The sequence below is a fragment of the Macaca thibetana genome, chromosome 14 (genome assembly GCF_024542745.1).
Source record: "Macaca thibetana thibetana isolate TM-01 chromosome 14, ASM2454274v1, whole genome shotgun sequence".
Taxonomy (NCBI): domain Eukaryota; kingdom Metazoa; phylum Chordata; class Mammalia; order Primates; family Cercopithecidae; genus Macaca; species Macaca thibetana.
Window position 1 is genome coordinate 110163948 of NC_065591.1, and position 24883 is coordinate 110188830.

The window sequence follows — 24883 nt, forward strand, 5'->3', positions numbered from 1 at the left end:
CTCAGCATTGTTCTTAGATTAACAGTTTCTCCTTTCTTTTCCATTCATCTCTTACATACCTAAGTATTCTACCCTGATTTCTAAGTATAGCTCAATACTTTCTTTTTAAATATTTCATATTTGTATAACACTTTACCTTTTCAAAGCACTTGCACCAGCTATCTCATTTAGCCCTCAGCTTTCCTCTGAAGCACGTGCCATAAATGATATACCATTTAACAAGAGAGGAACTAAGCAGAAAACATGAAAAAGCAGAAAATCCTTTATAAAAGACAATTTGGCTAGGATCCCAAGAGCAATAAGTCGTGGAAACATAAACTGGGCCAAGGTCATGATCCTGTGTTGTAGTTGGTGCCCTGACTCTACCTGTGACCAGCTTGTGGATCCTGCTTTGTATTTCCAGTTCCATTCTGTATTATATATTCTTGGTCCTGCTTTGCCCTGCTATTAAGTTATTTAAGATTTCTTGTCTCATTAGATATCAACCTCCCTAATCTTATGTAAAGTGATAGGTAGTTTAGTAGGACTTACTGTTTTCTAATTAGTGTGGTTTTTGTTTCTACCAGGACATAAGATTCTGATCACCCTTGTGATGAATTCAGTAACAGTTCCACCAGAGGTAATCCCTTAGCAGGGAACTTACACTAGATCTGTTTACCAAACAAAAGGCCCTGATATAATAAAATACTAGCATGCAAAGCCCTTGGCAGTCTCCCTTCTGCCTCACCTTAACCTCATTAGCTACCAACCATTGTTTCAGCCACAATTTCTAACCAGTCCCCGTAAAACCTAGCTTTAAATGTCATGTTATTAGAGTGTATATCCACTGTCCCTGATTGTTGCAGTTTTCCACTAATCAGTTCATTCCTTTTTATATCTTTTTGTCTTTTTTTTTTTTTTTTTTTTTTTTTTTTTTTTTTTTGAGACGTAGTCTTGCTCTGTCACCCAGGCTGGAGTGCAGTGGCACAATCTCGGCTCACTGCAAGCTCCGCCTCCGGGATTCACGCCATTCTCCTGCCTCAGCCTCCCGAACAGCTGGGACTACAAGCGCCCGCCACCACGCCCGGCTAATTTTTTTGTATTTTTAGTAGAGACGGGGTTTCACCGTGTTAACCAGGATGGTCCTGATGTCGTGATCCGCCCGCCTCGGCCTCCCAAAGTGCTGGGATTACAGGCGTGAGCCACCGCACCCAGCCTATCTTTTTGTCTTTTGAGACAGGGTCTCGCTCTGTCGCCTGGGCTGGAGTATAGTGGCATGATCACAGCTTACTGCAGTCTCAACCTCCCAGGCTCACTCAAGATCCTCCTATCTCAGCTTCCCAAATAGCTGGAACTACAGGCACATGCCACCACGCACAGCTATTTTTTTGTAGAGACAGGGTAGCCACATTGCCGAGGCTGGTCTCAAACTCCTAGGTTGAAGGAATCCCCCACCTTGGCCTCCCAAAGTGTTGGGATTACAAGCGTGAGCCACCTCACCTGGTCCCCTTTATTTCTTGCCAATTTTGTGTCCTGGCTCACTGTCACTTTATAACACTACTTCTATCTTTTTTGTTTGTTTGTTTTGTTTTTTGTTTTTTTTGTTTTTTTTGAGACTGAGTCTCGCTCTGTCGCCCAGGCTGGAGTGCAGTGGCCGGATCTCAGCTCACTGCAAGCTCCGCCTCCCGGGTTTACGCCATTCTCCTGCCTCAGCCTCCCGAGTAGCTGGGACTACAGGCGCCCGCCACCTCGCCCAGCTAGTTTTTTGTATTTTTTAGTAGAGACGGGGTTTCACCGTGTTAGCCAGGATGGTCTCGATCTCCTGACCTCGTGATCTGCCCGTCTTGGCCTCCCAAAGTGCTGGGATTACAGGCTTGAGCCACCGCGCCCGGCCAACACTACTTCTATCTTAATTCTTGACAATTGCAATTTCAACATACACATGGGTCAGTAGTTTCCAAAGTACAGTCCCTGGACCACAGCAGCATCAGCATCACCAGGGAATTTAGAAATGAAAATTACCAGGATTTACCCCAGAAACTAGGAGTGGGATCTTGCAATCTGTATTTTTGTTGTTGTTGTTTTGTTGTTTTGCATTTTTTTAGAGATGGTCTCACTATGTTACCTGGACTGGTCTCAAACTCCTGAGCTCAAGCAATCTTCTTCCCTCAGCCTCCCAAGTAGCTGGGACGACAGGCATATGTCATCGCACCCAGCACAATCTGTATTTTAATTATCTTTCCATATATAAGTCTAATGCATGCTAAAGTTTGGGAACTACTAACATAAATGATCCTTCAACCAACCTGGCCTTTTGATTCCCTAAAAACTTAACAGTTACACCTTTCACCTTCCTTAAATACTGATTCCCATCTTTTTACCAAAATTATCAACCATCTTAGTTTCAATTTCATGCATCCCTCTCTCTGACCACCTATTATCTTCCTAGCCCATTCTGTCAAATATCTCAACTACACAAATTCAGAGTTTTCATGACCATCAATAAATTCATCCTACCATCTCCCTCACCCCCTTGATGTCAGCTTTTCTCTCCTGATACAACTTATGTTCCATGATCAATCATAAGCATTCTCTTGAATACACCTTCAACTTCCTTGCCTCTCACTCTCTTCGTTGTACTCACTTACCAAAACCAACTCCTTGGCTTAATTCAGCTTTCCACCTGCTCTGCACCTACGTAGCCAAATGAAGTTGGAGAAAACAAAGTAACTCGTCTGGCCAGGTGTGGTGGCTCACGCCTGTAATCCCAACACTTTGGGTGGATCCCTTGAGGCCAGGAGTTCGATACCAGCCTGGCCAACATGGCCAACCCCCTCTCTACTAAAATTACAAAAATTAACTGAGCATGGTGGCACACACCTGTAGTCCCAGCTACTTGGGAGGCTGAGGCATAAGAATCACTTGAACCCACGAGCTGGAGGTTGCAATTAGCCGAGATTGCACCACTGCACTCCATCCTGTTTTGGCAACAGAGTGAGACTCTGTCTCAAAAAAAAAAAAAAAAAAAAAAAAAAAAAAAGGTAGTATCACTCTATATTCATGATGGTCAGAACCTTAAGAGAGCACTTAATACTACCAGCCAATCATATTATGTTTCTTCAGACCGCAATTACATCCTTCAACAGATGACCTTACTTCCTACTTGACTAAGAAAATTTAAGCAATTGGAGAACTTCCAGTTACTCCCACATCGTTATCTCATCTTACCACTCTCTCCACCTATACATATATATACACACACCACCTTGCCTGTACTAGATGGTTCATATCACATGCTCCAAGCACACAGAAGTCACTCAGTGCAAATGTGATGAATAAAGTGAATGTATCCATTAATGAATCTATATAAATGCTTTCCCCTCTGCCTTCATTCCTGGCACTTTCTACCTAGCACATCCACTTTCAAAACCTCTTCATCACCTTTTCGGAGAGGTTTTTTCTGATTTTCCTGAACTGCTTCCCTTTACCCTCCTGTTGATGCTTCTTGTAGCATCATTGTACTCTAATGCTATATTTACATTTATTTCCTTACTAAACTGTAAGTTTTTTAAGGGAGATACTGTATCTAATACACCTTTGTAATACTATCCCGTCATATAATCTGGCTTCTATGTTTTTGGTTTTGTTCAAAACAGTGAAACAGCAGACTCTTCCTACTGTGTTTGGTACTGGGTTGATAAACAGCAGAGTTTAGTGGCAATTTGCCACAGAGGGAGATGCAGGCCTGGAGGACTCACTTCCTGAAGGCCTGCAGGCTGAGACTGCTACAGAGCTGATGCCAGCTGAGTCACTCTTGCATCTCAACCTCCAACTCTGAAACAGAGATTTGGATCTCTGATTAGCCTTCTCTACTGTGCTAGCTAATGCAAAGCTACTTTTGCATATATGAGGTCTAGCAGGGGAGAACCAGGAGGTATGCAGCAGAAGATCCTTTATAAAAGACCAAGCCTGAAATCTGAAAATCCCTGAAATTCCTTAGAAATTTATCATCTTAACTCTTTCTTTGCCAAGCCTGCATTTCCTGATTTATATCCTTGTTACAGCTCAAAGAAGCATATCATATAAAGGTTTAAAGCACCACCATTTTCCTCAGAGGATTTTACATATGCAAACTATGGATGGATTTTTATAAGAACTATACCTTGGGCCGGGCGCGGTGGCTCACGCCTGTAATCCCAGCACTTTGGGAGGCCGAGACGGGCGGATCACGAGGTCAGGAGATCGAGACCATCCTGGCTAACACGGTGAAACCCCGTCTCTACTAAAAAATATAAAAACTAGCCGGGCGAGGTGGCAGGCGCCTATAGTCCCAGCTACTCGGGAGGCTGAGGCAGGAGAATGGCGTGAACCCGGGAGGCGGAGCTTGCAGTGAGCTGAGATCCGGCCACCACACTCCAGCCTGGGTGACAGAGCGAGACTCCGTCTCAAAAAAAAAAAAAAAAAAAAAAAAAAAAAAAAAAAAAAAAAAAAAGAACTATACCTTGGACTCTTGCATAAAGTTAGGAAGGTTATCTTCAGAGGCTCCAAGTTTTAATGCATTCCAGTGTTGTCAAATCCAAAAGCAATTAAATACTGTTGTGTGGTTTTGAATTATAGCCTGCTTGTTAAAATAGCTATTGTTTCCCCTAAGGACAGCCTGCATTTTTACCTGATGTCATCTGACTCTGGGTCTCAAGAGAGTGGGGAACCTAATAGAACAACTGAATAAATGTAGTTCTAAGACAGTGAATTATGAGGTGATGGTGGAAGAATGGTTACCAATTTTAGTGACCTCCAGGTAGAACAATGGAAAGAAAGTCATGTGAGCCCCAGATTGGTGAAAAAAATGAAAGGAATAATGACCAAGTAAACATTAAGTCGGGGTGATGTGGAAGACAGTGTGGTGATTCCTCAAAGACCTAGAACCAGAAATACCATTGGAACCAGCAATCCTGGTACTAGGTATACACCCAAAGGAATATAAATCATTCTATTCTATTCTATAAAATATAAATCATTCTATCATACCATTATAAATGATATAAATCATTCTATTATACAATGATGTGTGCTACAGGAAGCATCAACAGGAGGGTAAAGGGAAGCAGTTCGGGAAAATCAGAAAAAAACTTCTCCAAAAAGGTGATTAAATGGTTTTGAAAGTGGATGTACTAGGTACATATAAAGATACATACATACTTGCAGCACTAGTCACAATAGCAAAGACATGGAATCAACCCAAATGCCCATCAGTGATAGACTGGATAAAGAAAATGTGGTATATATACACCATGGAATACTATGCAGCCATAAAAAGGAACGAGATCATGTCCTTTGCAGGGATGTGGATGGAGCTGGAAGCCATTATCCTCAGCAAACTAACACAGGAACAGAAAATCAAACACCACATGTTCTCAAAAGTGAGACTGAACAATGACAACACATGGACACAAGGAGGGGAACAACACCCACTGGAGCCTGTCAAGGGGAGGACAGAGGGAGGGAGAGCATCAGGAAATACAGCTAATGCATGCTGGGCTTAATACCCAGGTGATGGGTTGATAGGTGCAGCAAACCACCATGACACACATTTACCTATGTAATAAACCTGCACATCCTGCACATGTACCCTGGAACATAAAATAAAATGAAATTTTAAAAAGTCAGGGGTGATATTTTGTTCATCATAGCTTTACCTTAAACCCCTGTATAGTTTCATCTGCCTTTAGAATATGCTGGTGGAAATATGCTTTATTATCTGATACCCAAGTTACTACTGCAGCAGGGACACTAATTTCTACCTCACCCTAGGCTCCAAATTTCACCCCCACTGCACTGAGGGTAAACACTGAAGCCAAAAGGGCCTTGATTTGGGACCCTTGTGTTCCTTTGCTCTCCCATCACCATCCGACCCCACCCCATGCCTCATATCCACCCGTCCCAGAAGGAAGCTGCCTCTAAGGACTAAGTAGTAAATCTCTCAAAGTTATCTGTGGAGAGTCCTAAGGACACAAATCAGCAACAAAATCCGTTGGGTTTTTTCCCACCTCTCTTAAAACAATCTATAGTTGCATATTTTCCTTATTTGTTCATCTCAACTTCAGCAAAAGCCTTGCAGGGTAGCAGAACCCACTCACCTAAGAAAATTTGAAACAAAATGTTACTCTCCTCACTTTTCAGTACAAAATGAAATGAAGTGGAACCATTTGCCGGAGGTGAATGAGTCAGTGGTAGAGGACTGGAATGCAGGACTTGATTCCTCAGTGTCCTAACTCTAACCACATTCCCTCTACTCTGCGACATTTAAGTTTTTTATTGGACTGTGAGGAGCAGGAGTAGGTAAGGGAGATGGTTCGCTTTTTATGTTTTTATTCAGAAACTTACATCTGAACTCTAACCCACATGTAAGACACTCCATTTCAACTTTAGCAGGAGTAAATGAAGATTGGTAACATAAAATTTGCATCAAGCCTTGGATACGGTGACTTTTCCCGGGCCTTAAGCAAGACTATTTGCTATATATTGATAGAGAGGGCTCTTAGTAAAGAAGAAAATAAGGCAAATAGCTGAGGGTGTTAATACCTAACCCTAAACATTTTAAAAAGTCATCATTTAACTCCCTAGTCTCTACCCATAATGTTTCAAAATAAGTTCTCAGTTTTTAAACTTGACACCAGGAGCTTATATAGCTTTTCATATGAGAGACATTAAGAAATGTAGCTTTTAATTCAGGCTTATCTTTTTGCATCAGAGAGTATGAGGCCTTGAACAATGATGGCCATGTTCTCTTGGTTTTATCTGCTTTTACTTTAGTTATTACCAAAATATATACAGTTTTTAAAAAATCTAGGAATAGGGCCGGGCGCGGTGGCTCAAGCCTGTAATCCCAGCACTTTGGGAGGCCGAGACGGGCGGATCACGAGGTCAGGAGATCAAGACCTCCTGGCTAACACGGTGAAACCCCATCTCTACTAAAAAATACAAAAAACTAGCCGGGCGAGGTGGCGGGCGCCTGTAGTCCTAGCTACTCGGGAGGCTGAGGCAGGAGAATGGTGTAAACCCAGGAGGCAGAGCTTGCAGTGAGCTGAGATCCGGCCACTGCACTCCAGCCTGGGCGACAGAGCGAGACTCCGTCTCAAAAAAAAAAAAAAAAAATCTAGGAATAAACAAATAAACACAATGAATGCATTATAATGTATATTCAAAAACATATCAAAACAGCCTTACCCAACTGGTCTTGAAAAAGATAACCTTTGGGAAATCTTCCAGGCCAGCCATGACTGCTGGAAAGAAAATAAGCAAATGCTTACTAAAGGGCTTTCTCCAAGTGACATAGTTTTCTTAGAATTTCTAGTCTTTGGATACTGACACCTTCACCTTCATCTCAGATGATGTAGAAATTCATCTCAGAATTCAGAAACGGGTAGCTTCTAGTTCCTCTGAGAATATTCCTCAATCAACAAGTTGTCTACCTAGCTAAGGCACAGCTTCCTGGAATTAAGACTGCATAACCTAGGTTATAATTAACTCAGATTTCCTCCTCCTCTTGTACCTTGTCCATGACCTTAATCCTCACCTAGATTTTCCATCCCATCTACGGATACAAATTTGTTCTAAATTAGATCAACTGAACTCTATTCCTGTTAGCCTAAGGTAAGTTGGCACTGGTGGCTGAAAGGAATCCTAAACCAACTTTAGACTATATAGTTAGACTTTAAGCATGACTCAAAAAAAAGCTAGACATCTCAATGGGGAGATAATATTGCTCAGTTTTATCCATTTTTCCTCAAAAAAAAAAAAAAAAAAAAAAAACTTGGGAGGACTTTGAGAATGGTCAGTAGGATTAGAATAATGAGAGCAGTTGAAGCTGTGGGAAGACTGATAGTTGATAGTGGTTTACGCCTGTAATCTCAACACTTTGGGAGGCTGAGATGGGAGGATCGCTTGAGGCCAGGAGTTCACGACCAGCCTCATCAACATAGCAAGACTTCATCTGTACAGAAAATTAAAAATAAAGGCAGGTGTGCCTCATGCCTGTAATCCCAACACTTTGGGAGACTGAGGCAGGTGGATCCATTGAGTTCAGGAGTTTGAGACCAGCCTGGGCAATATGGCAAAACCCTGTCTCTACAAAAAAAATAAATAAATAAAACCCAAAATTAGCCAGGCATGGTGGTGTGCACCTGCAGTTCCAACTCCACAAGAGGCTGAAGCTAGAGGATTGCTTGAGCCTGGTAGGTACAGGCTGCAGTGAGCCATGATCACACCACTGTTGCATGGGCAACAGAGCAAGACCCACTCTCAAAAAATAATAATAAATAAAAACTAAATTAAAAACTTAGCTGAGGGTGGTGGTGCACACCTGTAGTCCCAGCTGCTCAGAAGGCTGAGGCAGGATGATTGCTTGAGCCCAGAAGTTCATGGCTGCAGTGAGCTATAATTGTGCCACTGTACTCCAGCCTGGTGACAGAGTGAGACCTATGTCAAAGAAAAAAAAAAAGAAAGAGAGAGAGAGAGAGAAACAGAGAAAGAAAGAAAGAAAGAAAGAAAGAAAGAAAGAAAGAAAGAAAGAAAGAAAGAAAGAAAGAAAGAAAGAAAGAAAGAAAGGAAGGAAGGAAGGAAGGAAGGAAGGAAGGAAGGAAGGAAGGAAGGAAAAAGAAAGAAAGAAGGAAAGAAAGAAAGAGAAAGAAAAAGAAAGAAAGAGAAAGAAAAAAGAAAGAAAAAGAAAGAAAGAAAGAAAGAAAGAAAGAAAGAAAGAAAGAAAGAAAGAAAGAAAGAAAGAAAGAAAGAAAGAAAGAAAGAAAGAAAGAAAGAAAGAAAGAAAGAAAGAAAGAAAGAAAGAAAGGAAGGCAGTCAGGCTCAGGCTCAGTGGCTCATGCTTGTAATCCCAACACTTTGGGAGGCCGAGGCGAGCAGATCACTTGAGGTCGGGAGTTCGAGACCAGCCAACATGGTGAAACCCCATCTCTACTAAAAATACAAAAATTAGTCAGGCGTGGTGATGTACACTTGCATTCCCAGCTGAGGAAGGAGAATAGCTTGAACCCGGGAGGTGGAGGCTGCAGTGAGCCAAGATTGTGCCATAGCACTCCAGCATGGGCAATAGAGTGAGACTCTGTCTCAAAAAAGACAAACAGTAATACTAGGCCTAGTGAATTTTTTTCAAAGTAATTTGGAGGCAAACAAAATATTTACAATTATGGGAACTGCAGCATTGATAACACACAGAAATAAAAGGAATGATAAAATGGCAGGGGCTTTGGAATTCAGCCGCTTTCAACTTCATGGATTTAAAGTCAGATTTAAGTGATTATCAGTAGGTCCATTGCTACTTATCTAAAGAGCTCAAAGCCCTATCCTATATGATCTTGTTGGTTCTCACAACTTTACAAGAGATATGGGTTGGAGAGTAGAATCAAGAATTTTGCTGGTATGAAAGTTGAGATTTAAAGAAACTGTTAGGTAACTTCACTGACATGCAGTGTCTTCCAAAAAAGAGGAATGCCTTACCTATTACGTTAAAGAGAAAATAGAAACCATCCAGCATGAACTCCTTTAGTTTTCTCCCTTTCAATTCGAACCGATGTACTTTTTTTTTTTTTTTTTTTTTTTGAAACAGAGTCTCACTCTGTCATCTAGGCCAGAGTGCAGTGGCATGATCTCAGCTCACTGCCACCTCAACCTCCTGAGTCCAAATGGTTCTCCTGTCTCAGCCTCCCAAGTAGTAGGGATTACAGGCATGTGCCACCATGCCTGGCTATTTTTAGTAGAGACAGGGTTTCACCATGTTGGCCAGGCTGGTCTCGAACTCCTGACCTCAGGTGATCCGCCCACCTCAGCCTCCCAAAGTGCTGGGATTACAGGTGTGAGCCACCACACCTGGCCTGAACAGATCTACTTCTGATTACACCCTCTTTCTGCTGTCCCTTCCCTTCTTTCTCCTATCACAGAGGAAAACAGGACATTCTTTCCAAAACTATCCTTCTATGTTTGCTCTTGATTCTCTTCCTTTTCACTCTTCAGTAATCTCTCCCTATTTATTCCTCATTTTCATTTGTCCATTTATTTATTTGTTCAGCAAACATTTATTACATTCTTGTCATGCATCAGATTGTGCTTCTGAAATTTTAAAAGACATGTTTCCTATCTTCAAGGGGCTCACAGTCTAGTGGAAGAGGTAGTAAAAGAAACAACTACAAATCATACAACTGTGACACAGTATTTAAAGATCAACAATAAAAGTCTGCACATTATGCTATGGCTGTGCATATAGCAGAGCTGGGTCTGGAGCTTAACCAAGAGGACAAGAGGGGAAAGGCCTTTTAAACAAAGATGCCTGCACCAAAGAATGATCACACAAGAGAATTCAAATAAAATTAGTTCACTAAGGCAAGAACCAAATAAAGATGTGTTTTGAAGACAAGGGGTAAGGGAGAGTTACACCAAAAAATAAAAGATCTCGAAGGTGATAAGGAACTATTAAAATACATTAAGGATGGAAGTAATATGGTCAGATTTGCATTTTAGGAAATTCAATCACATGTCAGAGGAGAAGACTGGGAACTGCCAGGGCGTGGTGGCTCACGCCTGTAACCCCAGCACTTTGGGAGGCCAAGGCGGGCAGATCACCTGAGGTTAGGGGTTCCAGACCAGCCTGGCCAACATGGTGAAACCCTGTCTCTACTAAAAATACAAAAATTAACTGGGCGTGGTGGCACATGCCTGTAGTCCCAGCTACTCTGGAGGCAGAGGCAGGAGACTCCCTCGAACCTGGGAGCTGAAGGTTGCAGTGAGCCAAGGTCACACCACTGCACCCAAGCCTGGGCGACAGAGTGAGACTCCATCTCAAAAATAGAAAAAATAAATAAAAGACTGGGAACTATTGCATAATCTTGAAGAGAAATGGGCAATTGGAAGTGTATGGTGGTATAATTAGAAGAGGGAATATAGGCCGGGTGCAGTGGCTCACACCTGTAATCCCAGCACTTTCGGAGGCCGAGGCAGGCAGATCACCTGAGGTCAGGAGTTCAAGACCAGCCTGGCCAACACGGTGAAACCCTGTCTCTATTAAAAATACAAAAATTGGCCGGGCGCGGTGGCTCAAGCCTGTAATCCTAGCACTTTGGGAGGCCGACACGGGCGGATCACGAGGTCAGGAGATCGAGACCATCCTGGCTAACACGGTGAAACCCCGTCTCTACTAAAAAAATACCAAAAAAACTAGCCGGCCGAGGTGGCAGGCCCCTGTAGTCCCAGCTACTCGGGAGGCTGAGGCAGGAGAATGGCGTGAACCCGGGAGGCGGAGCTTGCAGTGAGCTGAGATCCGGCCACTGCACTCCAGCCTGGGCGACAGAGCGAGACTCCGTCTCAAAAAAAAAAAAAAAAAAAAAAAACAAAAATTAGCCAGGTGTAGTATCACGTGCCTATAGTCCCAGCTCCTCGGGAGGCTGAGGCAGGAGAATCCCTTGAACCCGGGAGGCAGAGTTGCAGTGAGCGGAGGTCCTGCCACTGTACTCCAGCCTGGGCATCACAGCAAGACTCTGTCTCAAAAAAAAAAAAAAAAAGAAGAGGGAATATAGAAAGAGGCAAATTTCAGTGTAAAGAGGAATTTGATTTAAGGACATACAAATGAAGATGACTTACATAGTATTGGTTATATGTGTCTGAAATTCAAGAGTGGTTAGTGCTGGAGATGTAAATTTAGAAATGATAAGCATCTTGAGTATAGGTGAGATTGCTTAGGAGAGTAGGTAAGCTCCATAAGGGAAAGCCAGGCATTTTTGTAGGTTTTGCTTATTGCTATATCCTCATCGCCTAGAAATGTGCCTGGCACATAGTAAGCATTCAATATTTGAATGAATGAATGGAATAGTGAAAAAAAAGGAGAGCTAAGAACATGACTCTGAGAAACATGACCTTTTAGGGTTAAACAAGAAAAGAAGCCCAGGAAGGCGTTTGAGATGGTTAGAGAGGTAGGAGGAAAGCAGGAGAGAGTGAGGTCCCAGAAACCAAGGGAGGAGAGCTCCTAGAAGATCAACAATGCTGCAAACAGATCAAATACAATAAGACCTAAAAAGTGTTCCTTAGCCAGGCACAAGGACATGCACCTGTAGTTTCAGCTACTCAGGAGTCTGAGGCTGGAGAGTTCTAGGCCAGCCTGGGCAATACAGTGAGACCCCACCTCTTTAAAAAAAAAAAAGTGTGCTAGACTGGATGTGGTGGCTCACACCTGTAATTCCAGCACTATTGGGAGGCCAAGGCAGGTGGATCACTTGAGGTCAGGAGTTCCAGACCAGCCTGACCAACGTGGTGAAACCCCGTCTCTACTAAAAATACAAAAATTAGCCCGGTGTGGTGGCACATGCCTGTAATCCCAGCTACTTGGGAGGCTGAGGCAGGAAAATCACTTGAACCCGGGAGGCAGAGGTTGCAGTGAGCAGAGACTGCTCCATTGCACTCTAGCCTGGGCAACAAGAGCAAAACTCCGTCTCAAAAAAAAAAAAAAAAAGTGTCCATTAATTTTGGCAAATAGAAAGCCATTGGTGTTTTTTTGTGACAGTAGTTTCAACGGAGATGGCAGTCAGATGATACAGGCCTAAAGAGTATATGGGGCTGGCCGGGCGCGGTGGCTCAAGCCTGTAATCCCAGCACTTTGGGAGGCCGAGACGGGCGGATCACGAGGTCAGGAGATAGAGACCATCCTGGCTAACACGGTGAAACCCCGTCTCTACTAAAAAAATACAAAAAAACTAGCCGGGCGCGGTGGCGGGCGCCTGTAGTCCCAACTACTCGGGAGGCTGAGGCAGGAGAATGGCGTGAACCCGGGAGGCGGAGCTTGCAGTGAGCTGAGATCCGGCCACTGCACTCCAGCCTGGGCGGCAGAGCGAGACTCCGTCTCAAAAAAAAAAAAAAAAAAAAAAAAAGTATATGGGGCCAAGATCACATCACTGTACTCCAACCTGGGCGACAGAGTGAGACTCCATCTCACACACACACACACACACACAAAATGCATGGAACATGGCAAGGAAGTGGAGACTGTGAATGTAGGTGACTCTTTTCAGAAGTGTGGCTTTTTTTTTTTTTTTTTGTGAGACGAAGTCTCGCTCTGTCGCCCAGGCTAGAGTGCAATGGTGAGATCTCGGCTCACTGCAACCTCTGCGTCCTGGGTTCAAGTGATTCTCCTGCCTCAGCCTCCTGAGTAGCTGGGATTACAGGCATGTGTCACCACGCCCAGCTAATTTTGTATTTTTAGTAGAGACGGGGTTTCTCCATGTTGGTCAGGCTGATCTCGAACTCCCAACCTCAGGTGATCTGCTTGCCTCGGCCTCCCAAAGTGCTGGGATTACAGGCATGAACCACCACACCCAACCTATTTTTTATATTAAATATTAAATATATATATATATATACTTTTTTTTTTCTTTTTGCAGTGGAGTCTCGCTGTGTCACCCAGGCTGGAGTGCAATGGTGCAATCTCGGATCACTGCAACCTCCACTTCCTGGGTTCAAGCAATTCTTCTGCCTCAGCCTCCCCAGTAGTTGATGTGCCACCGCACCCGGCTAATTTTAGGTTTTTTGTTTGTTTGTTTTTTGTTTTTTTGAGATGGAGTCTCACTCTGTCATCCAGGCTAGAGTGCAGTGGCACGATCTCAGCTCACTGCAACTTCTGCCTCTGTTCAATCAATTCTCCTGACTCAGCCTCCCAAGTAGCTGGGATTACAGGTGCCCGCCACCACCACGCCTGGCTAATTTTTGTATTTTTAGTAGAAACAGGGTTTCACCAAGTTGGCCAGGCTGGTCTCAAACTCCTGACCTCAGGTGATCTGCCCGCCTCGGCCTCCCAAAGTGCTGGGATTACAGGCGTGAGCCACCATGCCTGGACTAATTTTTGTATTTTTAGTAGGGACGGAGTTTCACCATGTTGGCCAGGCTAGTCTTGAAATCCTGACTTCAGGTGATCCGCCCACCTCAGCCTCCTAAAGTGCTAGGATTATAGTCATGAGCTGCCATGCCTGGCCCCAATATTTAAATTTTAAAAAAATCTTGGCTGGGCATGGTGGCTCACGCCTGTAATCCCGGCACTTTGAGGGGGCCAAGGTTGGCAGATCACCTGGGTCAGGAGTTCAAGACCAGTAAAACCCATCTCTACTAAAAATACAAAAAAATTAGCTGGACGAGGTGGTGGGCGCCTGTAATCCCAGCTACTCTGGAGGCTGAGACAGGAGAATCACTTGAACCCGGGAGATGGAGGTTGCAGTTAGCCGAGATCGTGCCACTGCACTCCATCCTGGGTGACAGAATGAGACTATGTCTCAAAAAAAAAAAAAAAATCTTCCCTTTACTTCATTCTCAAACTACTGACTTATCTTTCATTACTCTTCCCTATGAGTGAATGGTAGGGTATATGAGTGTATTTTGAACCCTCTTTCTTCTGTTGGTTCTCCTAATGTTTCCCAACTATTTATATTCTGACCTAATCATTCATTTACTTATCTCTGCATCCTTGCCTTCTCTTTCACACCCTACATTTAATACAATCAGCAAATCAACAAATCCTTACTTTTTTTTTCCATTTTTTTCTTTTTCTTAGAGCCTACAGCTATTGCATCATCTGTCTACAAAATGTATCCTGAATCTGACAATATTCCATCACCTCCACACTACCACCCAAGGCCCAGACACCATCTTCTCTCACCCAGACCACTGCAATAGCCTTCTGACTGCTTTCTCCACTTTCACCCTTGCCTTTCTATTGTTTATTATTGTTTTGTTGTTGTTGTTGAGATGGAGTCTCACTCTGTTGTCCAGGCTGGAGTGCAGTGGCATGATCTCGGCTCACTGCAACCTCTGCCTCCTGGGTTCAAGCGATTCTCCTGCCTTAACCTCCTGAGTAGCTGGGATTACAGGTATGGCACCACGCCCGGCTAATTTTTATATTTTTAGTAGAGACAGGGTTTCACCATGTTGTTTTATTTTTTTTTATTTTTTAATTTTTTTTTTTTTGAGACGGAGTCTCACTCTGCCGCCCAGGCTGGAGTGCAGTGGCCGGATCTCAGCTCACTGCAAGCTCCGCCTCCCGGGTTCACGCCATTCTCCTGCCTCAGCCTCCCGAGTAGCTGGGACTACAGGCGCCGCCACCTCACCCGGCTAGTTTTTTGTATTTTTAAAGTAGAGACGGGGTTTCACCGTGTCAGCCAGGATGGTCTCTATCTCCTGACCTCGTGATCCGCCCGTCTCGGCCTCCCAAAGTGCTGGGATTACAGGCTTGAGCCACCGCGCCCGGCCTCACCATGTTGTTCAGGTTGGTCTCGAACTCCTGACCTTGTGATCCACCCGCCTTGGCCTCCCAAAGTGCTGGGATTACAGGCGTGAGCCACCACACCCGGCCTATTGTTTATTCTTAAACCAGCAGACAGAGTGATCCTTTCAAATATTAAGTCATATTTTGTCGGTCTTCAGAACCTTCCAATGGCTTCTCCTCTCATTTTGCGTTCTCATATGCTCTGAAACCATCACCACCACAGACTTCCCTCATCTAGATTCCTACCACTCTTCCTCCAGCCACCCTGGGCCTCTTCACCTCCAAACACACTTCACCTCGGGGCTTCTGCATTTGATGTTTTATGCTTGGAATGCTTTTCCCTCAGACATCATTTGGTTTACTCTCATTTCCTTCAATGCTCTGTTCAAATAGCCCCTTAACCCAAAGTCTGGTCATATTTTATAAACTATTGTACCTCAGCCGCTCCCAACTCTCTACTCTCTATCCTGCTTATGTCACACTGATCACCACCTGGCTTGTCCTAGTTATTTATTTATTGTCTGGTTCCCTTCACTAGAATGTGAGCACCCACAAAGCATACCTACCAAGAGCAGCTCACCTAAAGGAGCAGAGATAAAGATAGCCAGAGGCCGGGAGCGGTGGCTCACGCCTGCAATCCCAGTACTTTCTGAGGCCGAGGCGGGCGGATCACGAAGTCAAGAGATTGAGCCCATCCTGGCCAACATGGTGAAACCCCATCTTTACTAAAAACACAAAAATTAGCTGGGTATGGTGGCGCATACCTGTAGTCCCAGCTACTTGGGAGGCTGAGGCAGGAGAATCGCTTGAACCCAGGAGGTAGAGGTTGCAGTGAGCCGAGATCACGCCACTGCACTCCAGCCTGGTGATAGAGCAAGACTCCGTTTAAAAAAAAAAAAAAGATAGCCCGGGAACTATTCCTGCCCTTGAGGAACCCACACCTCAGTGAGTCATATAACCTAACAAGTAATTAGAATGGAAATACTCAAAGCAGTTGGATGCCACAGGCTGAGGCCCTGGGGAACCATGTGGTTTGGGTGGCAGTTATGGCACTTTTCGGCCTGGGTGATACTTAAAACTATGAGTTCACTCTAAGAGAATGTGAGAAATGAGAAACACTCAGGAGACACCACTGTTTAACGGGCGAAGGACAAAGAAAGGAGGCTGAGACGGAATAATCAAAGAGGGGAAGAAGAGCTGGACCAGTAGGTCCCCAGATGGCAAAACTCCTAGATTGCCTTTATCGAATACTACCAATAATCATGGCAATGGACATTTACCAACAATTCTCTACCCGTCAGTTACTGTTGTAAGCATGTTCCATATTTTCACACATTAATCCTCACAACAACCCAAGGAGTGAGACACTAGTATAACCTCATTATACAGATGAGGAAACTGATTCACTCACCCAAGTGCACACACCTAATAAGAAATAAAGATTTGGGTCAGGCAGAGTGGCTCATGCCTGTAATACCAGCACTTTGGGAGGCTGCGGCAGGCGGATCACTTGAGGTCAGGAGTTCAAGACCAGCCTGGCCAACATGGTGAAACCCCATCTCTACTAAAAATACAAAAATTAGCTGGGCATGATAGCACATGCCTGTAGTCCCAGCTACTCAGGAGGCTGAAGCGGGAGAATCACTTGAACCCAGTAGGTAGAGGTTGTGGTGAGCCAAGATCATGCCACTGCCCTCCAGCCTGGGTGACAGAGCAAGACTCTGTCTCAAAAAATAAATAAATAAAAATAAAAATACAAAAATTAGCTGGGCGTGTTGGTGGGTTCCTGTAATCCCAGCTACTCCGGAGTCTGAGGCAGGAGAATCACTTGAACCTGGAAGGCAGAGGTTGCAGTGAGCTGAGATCGCACCACTGCACTCCAGCCTGGGTGAGAGAGCGATACTTCATCTCAAAAAGAAAAAAAAAAAAAAGAAAGAAAGATTGGAACACAAGCAATTTGAGCTTGCTCTTAATCATTACATTGTTATCCATAAGACCATACTCTGCCCACTCTCCATGCTTCTTCATATTTTCTTGACCCTATTAAGGGTCATGCGCTGTTCTGGGCTCTGGGTATGGAGCAATGAAGCAAAGCCCCCTCCCTTCATGGAGCTTATATCCTTGTGGGGGAGACCGACGTTAAACAAGTAAACAAATCCATGATAATAAGTGCTGTGAAGAAAAATGAAGTAGTATAAGGTATCATGAATGATAAGTGGTGGCCTCTGAGAAAGTGACATTTAAAGAGAGATCTGAAGGAAAAGAGAGAGTGAGCCAAGAGGATATCTGGAGGAAGAACATTCCAGGCAGAAGGAACAGCAAGTGCAAAGGCCTTAAGGTATAAGTGTGCCTGACGTGTTCCAGGAACTCCAAGGAGGTCAAAGCAGTAGGGATACGACGAACTAGGGGTAGAGAGGCAGGAGGTAAGGTCAGAAAGCAATGAAAGGTTTCCAGGACATGCTGCTAAATGAAAAGATTAAATTACTCAGCATAGTAGCTTGTGTGGCATAATCACATTGATTAAAAAGATATATGGGTGTGTGCTTATGTGTATATGCATACATACACATATATAGATATGTATATATACAAACTACTTTATAGTCTGAAATATCAGACAACAAAGTTAACAGTGATTACCTTGTGGGAGTTAGACTACAGTTGAAGACAAGGAAGAGATATTTAGACTTTTTATTTTATTTTATTTAGTTTTTGAGAAGGAGCCTCCCTCTGTCACCCAGGCTGGAGTGCAGTGGCACGATCTCAGCTCACTGCAACCTCTGCCTCCTAGGTTCAAGCAATTCTCCTACCTCAGCCTCCCAAGTAACTGGGACTACAAGCACCCACCACAACGCCTGGCTAATATTTGTATTTTTAGTACAGACGGGGTTTCACCATGTTGCTCAGGCTGGTCTCGAACTTCTGAGCTCAAGAAATCCGTCCGCCTTGGCCTCCTCGGCTGGGATTATAGGTGTGAGCTGCCGCACCCGGCCTAGATTTTCTATCTTATATTCTTACATAGTATTTGTAACTCCTTACCTTGCATATCCTACTTTTATAGTAACCAAAAATTAGCTTACAAAATCAACATTTCTTTTTTTTTTGAGATGGAGTCTCGCTTTTGTTGCCTTGGCTGGAGTGCAGTGGTGTGATCTCAGCTCACTGCAACCTCTGCCTCCCAGGTTCAAGCAATTCTCCTGCCTCAGCCTCCCAGGTAGCCAGGATTACAGGTGCCTGCCACCACACCCGGCTAATTTTTGTCTTTTTAGTGGAGATGGGGTTTCACCATGTTGGCCAGGCTGGTCTCAACTCCTGAACTCAGGTGATCCGCCCACCTCAGGCCAAAATCAACTCTTAACCATGTGTTAAGGGGCTACAGCCAAAGCCCCTTCTCCTTCTTTTTGCAGCTGAGCTTCCTGAGTTTCCTACACATGTTCCTCCTTGCCTTCTCCATTTTCTCCTGAACCAAATGCCACCTGATTTAGACTTCACCTTTCCCCCACGCCTACTCTTCCTGGGAACACTTGTGACCTCCCTCTGACTACAACGAACACTCTGCAGTCCTCTTGCTTCTTGACCTCTCTGCCACATTTGACATTGTTTACAGCTCCCCTGAAACGTTCTCCTTTGCTTTCCTTCTTGCTCCCTTTTACCTTCCTGAGCTTTCTTTCTCAGTCTCCTTTCATTGGCTACTTTTTATAGCCCATCCCACAGACCTGGGTTTCTTCTGGTTCCAGTCTTAATGCCTTTGCCTCTGTGTGCTACACATACTCTTTTGTGTGGTCCATGCCCATAGTTTCAACTACCATCTCCATGCTTCCAAGTCCCAGATCTGTATTTTTACCGTTTTTCCCTGAGCCCATGGCCAATGTACCCACCTGCTTGCTAGACAGTTCCACCTGCAGATCTCACAGACATCTCAAATTCTACTGTTCCAAAACCAAAGTCATCATCTCTAATTAAAAACATCGGCTTCCTCTTGTTCTCCTTAACTTAGTTGGTGGTATCACCATCTGCCCTATTGACCCCATCTAGCAACCTGAGAAAAGCCCTTTTTCTTTATCTTCGGTATCTAAATGGACAACAAAAGTGATGCTATTTGCTAAATATCTCGGCAATCTGTCTTCATTCCTACATCTTCACTGTCACTGCATTCATTACCAATGATCTGGACTACCGCATATGGATATATGAGTCTGGACCCCTAGGAAGAGACCAGAAATATCCTAACTGCATTTTCTGCCTCTATTCTCACTACTAGCCTTATACTCAGCTGCCAAGGGATGTGGCACAAATTCTATTCTATCGGTTCCTGCTCAAAACTTTTCAATTGTTTCCTGATATTTATGGAATAAAATTCAAACTCCTTAATACGCTCTGGCCCGTCATCTTCTGACACTTTCCCACATGTATCTTTTTTTTTTTTTTTTCAGACAAAGTCTCACTCAGTCTCCCAGGGTGGAGTGCAATGGGGCAGTCATGGCTCACTGCAGCCTCAACTTTCCAGGCCCAAGAGATCCTCCCACCTCAGCCTCCCAAGTAGCTGGGACTAGAGGCACATACCACCATACCCGTCTAATTTCTTCATTTATTTTTTGTAGAAACAAGGTCTCACTATGTTTCCCAGGCTGGTTTTGAACTCCTGGGCTCAAGCGACCCGCCTGACTCAGTCTCCCAAAGTGCTGGGATTACAGGCATGAGCCACCTGCCCAGTCACCCACATATATCTTTTTTGTTATTGAGGCAGAATCTCAATCTCAGCTAACTGCAACCTCTGCCCTCCAGGTTCAAGCGATTGTCGTGGAACTGGGATTACAGGCGTGCACCACCACACTCAGCTAATTTTTGTATTTTTAGTGGAGATTGGTTTCGCCATTTTGGCCAGGCTGGTCTTGAACTCTAGCCTCAAGTGATCTGCCCGCCTCAGCCTCCTAAAGTGCTGGGATTACAGGCATGAGCCACTATGCCCAGCCACATATCTTATGTTTAAATAATACCGAAGTACTCTTTGTTTCTCAAAAAAACCCATGCCTTTTCCTGCTTCTGTGAAAGTTTTATGACGTAGCACCTTTGTATCTCCAGTTCTAACATAGTACCTGGTACAGAGTAGGTGCTCAACAAATACTTGTTGAATAAATAAAAGGACAAGAAAATCAGAAAGTACAAAGGTTGAAAGTAAGGACACTGATCAGAAGACTACTATGAGAGTAAAATTTGGAGTAATCAGAAAGAGAGGGAAAGAAAATGCTTTGGTGTAACATTTCCTTCAAGCTTCTACGAGGTGAAACAATCATAATCAAATAATAATTACTCCTGTAATTTGTCTCTCTTTGAAAATATGAACTTTTGTCATTGGTACAATTTCAAATGGGAACTGCTTAAGTGATTTTAAATAAAATGTTTCTTTAAAACACACACACACACACACACACAAAACCCCAAACAGCCCAGGACATGACATGTGACTGCCAAAATTCTGACAGAACATGACCCTTTCCGTATAAATCCCAAGGTCCAAGAGTGCATCTGGGAAGAGTCATTTATTTTGCAAACATTAATTGAGCTGGTATAGACACTCTTCGGCACAGAGGATACAACGATAAGTAATACGCAGTTTCCTGTCCTCAGAGAGCTCATGGTCCAAGAAGTGTCTAGCCCTTGCCTTTGTGCAGAACTCTACTGAATTCTTTTTTCTTTTTTTTCTTAATGGAGTCTCGCTCTGTCGCCAAGGCTAGAGTGCAGTGGTGCAATCTCAGCTCACTGCAACCTCCGCCTCTCAGGTTCAAGCGATGCTCCTGCCTGGGCCTCCCGAGTAGCTGGGACTACAGGTGTTCCCCACCATGCCTGGCTAATTTTTGTATTTTTAGTAGAGATGGGGTTTTGCCATGTTGGCCAGGCTGGTCTCGAACTCCTGACCTCTTTACAGAAAGCCAGATGTCTATGCTAGGGTTGTATTTAAAATCCTTTTAGGCTGGGCACGGGGGCTCATGCCTATAATCCCAGCACTTTGGAAGCCGAGGCCGAACTCCTCTCCCACACTTAAGGTCAGGAGTTTGAAACCAGCCTGGCCAAGGTGGTGAAACCCTGTCTCTACTAAAAGTACACAAATTAAGGCTGGGTGCAGTGGCTCACACCTGTAATCCCAGCATTTAGGGAGGCCGAGGTGGATGGATCACTTGAGGTCAGGAGTTCAAGACCAGCCTGGCCAACATGGTGAAACCCTGTCTCTACTAAAAATACAAAAGTTAGCTGGGCGTGCTGATGCACACCTGTAATCCCAGCTACTAGGGAGGCTGAGGCAGGAGAATTCCTTGAGCCTGTGAGGCGGAGGTTGCAGTAAGCCAAGATCACGCCACTGCACTCCAGCCTGGATGACACAGCGAGACTCTGTCTCAAAAAAAAAAAAAAAGTACAAAAATTAGCCAGGTGTCGTGGTAGGTGCCTGTAATCCCAGCTACTCAGGAGGCTGAGGCAGGAGAATCGCTTGAGCTCAGGGGCAGAGGTTGCAGTGAGCCGAGTTTGCACCACTGCACCCCAACCTGGACAAGAGTGAGACTCTGTCTCAAACAAACAAAAAAGTCCTTTTAGTCATAGGAATAGCTATATATAATTTTTTTTTTTTTTTGAGACGAAGTTTTGCTTTTGTTGCCCAGGCTGGAGTGCAATGACGAATCTCAACTCACCGCAACCTCTGCCTCCCAAGTTCAAGCAATACTCCGGCTTCAGCCTCCCAAGAAGCTGGGATTACAGGCATGCGCCACCATGCCTGGCTAATTTTGTATTTTTAGTAGAGACAGAGTTTCTCCATGTTGGCCAGGCTGGTCTCGAACTCCCGACCTCAGGTCATCTGCCCACCTCAGCCTCCCAAAGTGCTGGGATTACAGGTGTGAGCCACCACGCGCAGCCAATATATATAATTTTTTTTTAAAGCTCAGAAATGGAAATTCACAGATTCAGAGCAAAATGCAGCCATTGCTTCCTTAATTAGAAGAGTGCTTTTGTGGAAGAGTAATGGACTGTACCCTTCTTTCCCCAGAAAAAAAGCAGCACCTGAGCATTCTGAACAGTTCTCTGCTCAGTGATGATCAAGCCTTCCTTTGGACAAGCTTAAATAACTCAGCCACTGTTCTTTGTTGGAGGCCTTTGGGACTACTGATGCAATATGTCCACTTGGGGGCCCTTTGGAGAAAAAATTGCTAATTTCAGAGGGGTAGCTGTACCAATGGTTAAGGAAATCCCTGGGGAGAAAATGTTTCTGTCTGAATTAGAGAGAAGACACTTTATTTACTCATTCAATCTTCAATGATAATCTTGTGAAGCTGTAATTAATATCTTTATTTTTGCAGATTAGGAAACTCAGACAGACTGAGGCTGGGTGCCTGGTTCAAGATCGTATAGCTAACATTATTGGACATGCAAATCAAGCCCAGATTTGTGACTCTGAGCTGATGTTAATTCTATCACAATATTGGTTCTCAAGATAAATCTTTCCAGATGAGGGGGAAAGGGAATAAATATCTAGAAGTCCCCTTAAACCAGAATTAATTAATTAGTTTGCAGAAATTGGCAAAATTTGGGTTTCCCTTCTTAAAAGTTTCCTTCTGTCACTTAGAAAAAATTTAAAATGTGTGCATTAGGTTGACAAAGATCAAAAAAAGTTTTAAAAACCCTTTTTGGAACACCGTGGAGAAAGGAGCACTTTTATTTATTTATTATTTACTTATTTTATTTTATTAATGAATTAATTTTTTTTTCTTTTTCTGAGACAAGGTCTCATCTCACTCTCTTGCCCAGGCTAGAGTGCAGTGGCCTGATCTCAGCTCACTGCAGCCTCAACCTCCTGGATTCAAGGGATCCTCTACCTCAGCTCTACTAGTAGCTGGGATTACAGGCACATGCCACCACGCCCAGCTAACTTTTTCATGGAAACGAGGTCTCACTGTGTTTCCTAGGCTGCTGTTGAACTCCTGGGCTCAAGTGATCCTCCCACCTCTTCCTTCCACCACGCCCAGCTAATCTTTGTATTTTCTTGTAAAGACAGTTTCCCCAAGTTTCCCAGGTTGGTCTCGAACTCCTGAGCTCGAGATCCTCCCATCTCAGCCTCCCGAGGCACTTTTTTCTTCGTCGTCTTCTTTTTTTTTTTGAGACACTCTCGCTCTGTCTTCCAGGTTGGAGTGCAATGGGGTGATTTTGGCTCATTGCAACCTCCACCTCCCTGGTTCAAGCGATTCTGGTGCCTCAGCCTCCCGAGTAGCTAGGACTACAGGTGTGCGCCACCACGCCAGGCTAATTTTTCTATTTTTAGTAGAGACGGAGTTTTGTCCTGTTGGCCAGGCTGGTCTCGAACCCCTGCCCTCAGGTGATTTGCCCACCTCTGCCTCCCAAAAGTGTTGGAATTACAGTTATGAGCCACTGCACTAGGCCAAAAGGCACTCTTGAACATTGCTGGTGGGAGTATGAATTAGCATAACTTCTACTGGGGACAACTTGACACTATCTATTACAACTATAAATGTACACATTCAGCATCTGCTCTTCTAGAAATCTATACTACGGATACATTTGAACATTTGCAAAATGACGTATATTAAAGGTTATGCACTGCAGCATTGTTTGAAATACATACAACAGATCGGAAACAAGTGCCCACTGATAGAGAACTGATTAAAGTAAGCTCTATTTCTATTCCATACAGCCCTAATAATGAGGAAACTGTCTACTGATAGTAATGATTTCCAAGATATAAGTGAAATAAGCAATATTCAGGAAATGGGTTTGATATGCTTTTATTCATGGAAAAACTTCTATATGTGTATGCTTTTGTAGGCATAGACTATGTCTGGAAGAATATACGATAGACTGATAACAGTAACCCCTACTAAAGGGTAAGTAATATTACTGGGGTTGGGGAGAGGATAGTTCAGAACAAAAATAAAGTGAGGACTTTAATGACTTTCATTCCTTTAATTTTTTTTTGAGATGGAGTTTTGCTCTGTCGCCCAGGTTGGAATGCAGTGGTGGGATCTAAGCTCCCTGCAACCTCTGCCTCCCAGGTTCAAGTGATTCTCCTGCTTCAACCTCCCAAGTAGCTGGGATTACAGGTGCCTGCCACCACACCCGGCTAATTTTTGTATTTTTCATAGAGATGGGGTTTCACCATGTTAGCCAGACTGGTTTCAAACTCCTGACCTCATGATCCACCCGCTTTGGCCTCCCAAAGTACTGGAATTACCGGCATGAGCCACCATGCCTGGCCTCCTTTAATTTTGTTGTTGTTGTTGTTGTTTTAGAGACGGAGTCTCACTCTGTCGCCCAGGCTAGAGTGCAGTGGTGCAATGTCGGCTCACTGCAACCTCCGCCTCCTGGGTTCAAGTGATTCCCCTGCCTCAGCCTCCCAAGTAACTGATTACAGGCGCCCGCCACCACATCGCTAACTTTTGTATTTTTAGTCGAGACGGGGGTTTCACTATGTTGGCTAGGCTGGTCTTGAACTCCTGACCTCAGGAGATCCGCCCAGGCCGGCCTCTCAAAGTACTGGGATTACAGGCGTGAGCCACCATGCGGGGCCTTAAATTTTTAACCATATGAATGTATTAGATA

General features: G+C 44.1%; 1 long non-coding RNA gene across 1 annotated transcript in view; it reads right to left on the bottom strand.

Moving 5' to 3' along the window:
• Window positions 1-23920, bottom strand: part of LOC126936081 (uncharacterized) — a 184068-nt gene extending 160148 nt beyond the window's left edge. The window contains exon 1 of the long non-coding RNA XR_007719381.1: window positions 23910-23920. This is a non-coding gene — a long non-coding RNA (uncharacterized LOC126936081). The remainder of the gene's footprint in view (window positions 1-23909) is intronic.
• Between the last annotated feature and the right edge of the window lie 963 nt (window positions 23921-24883).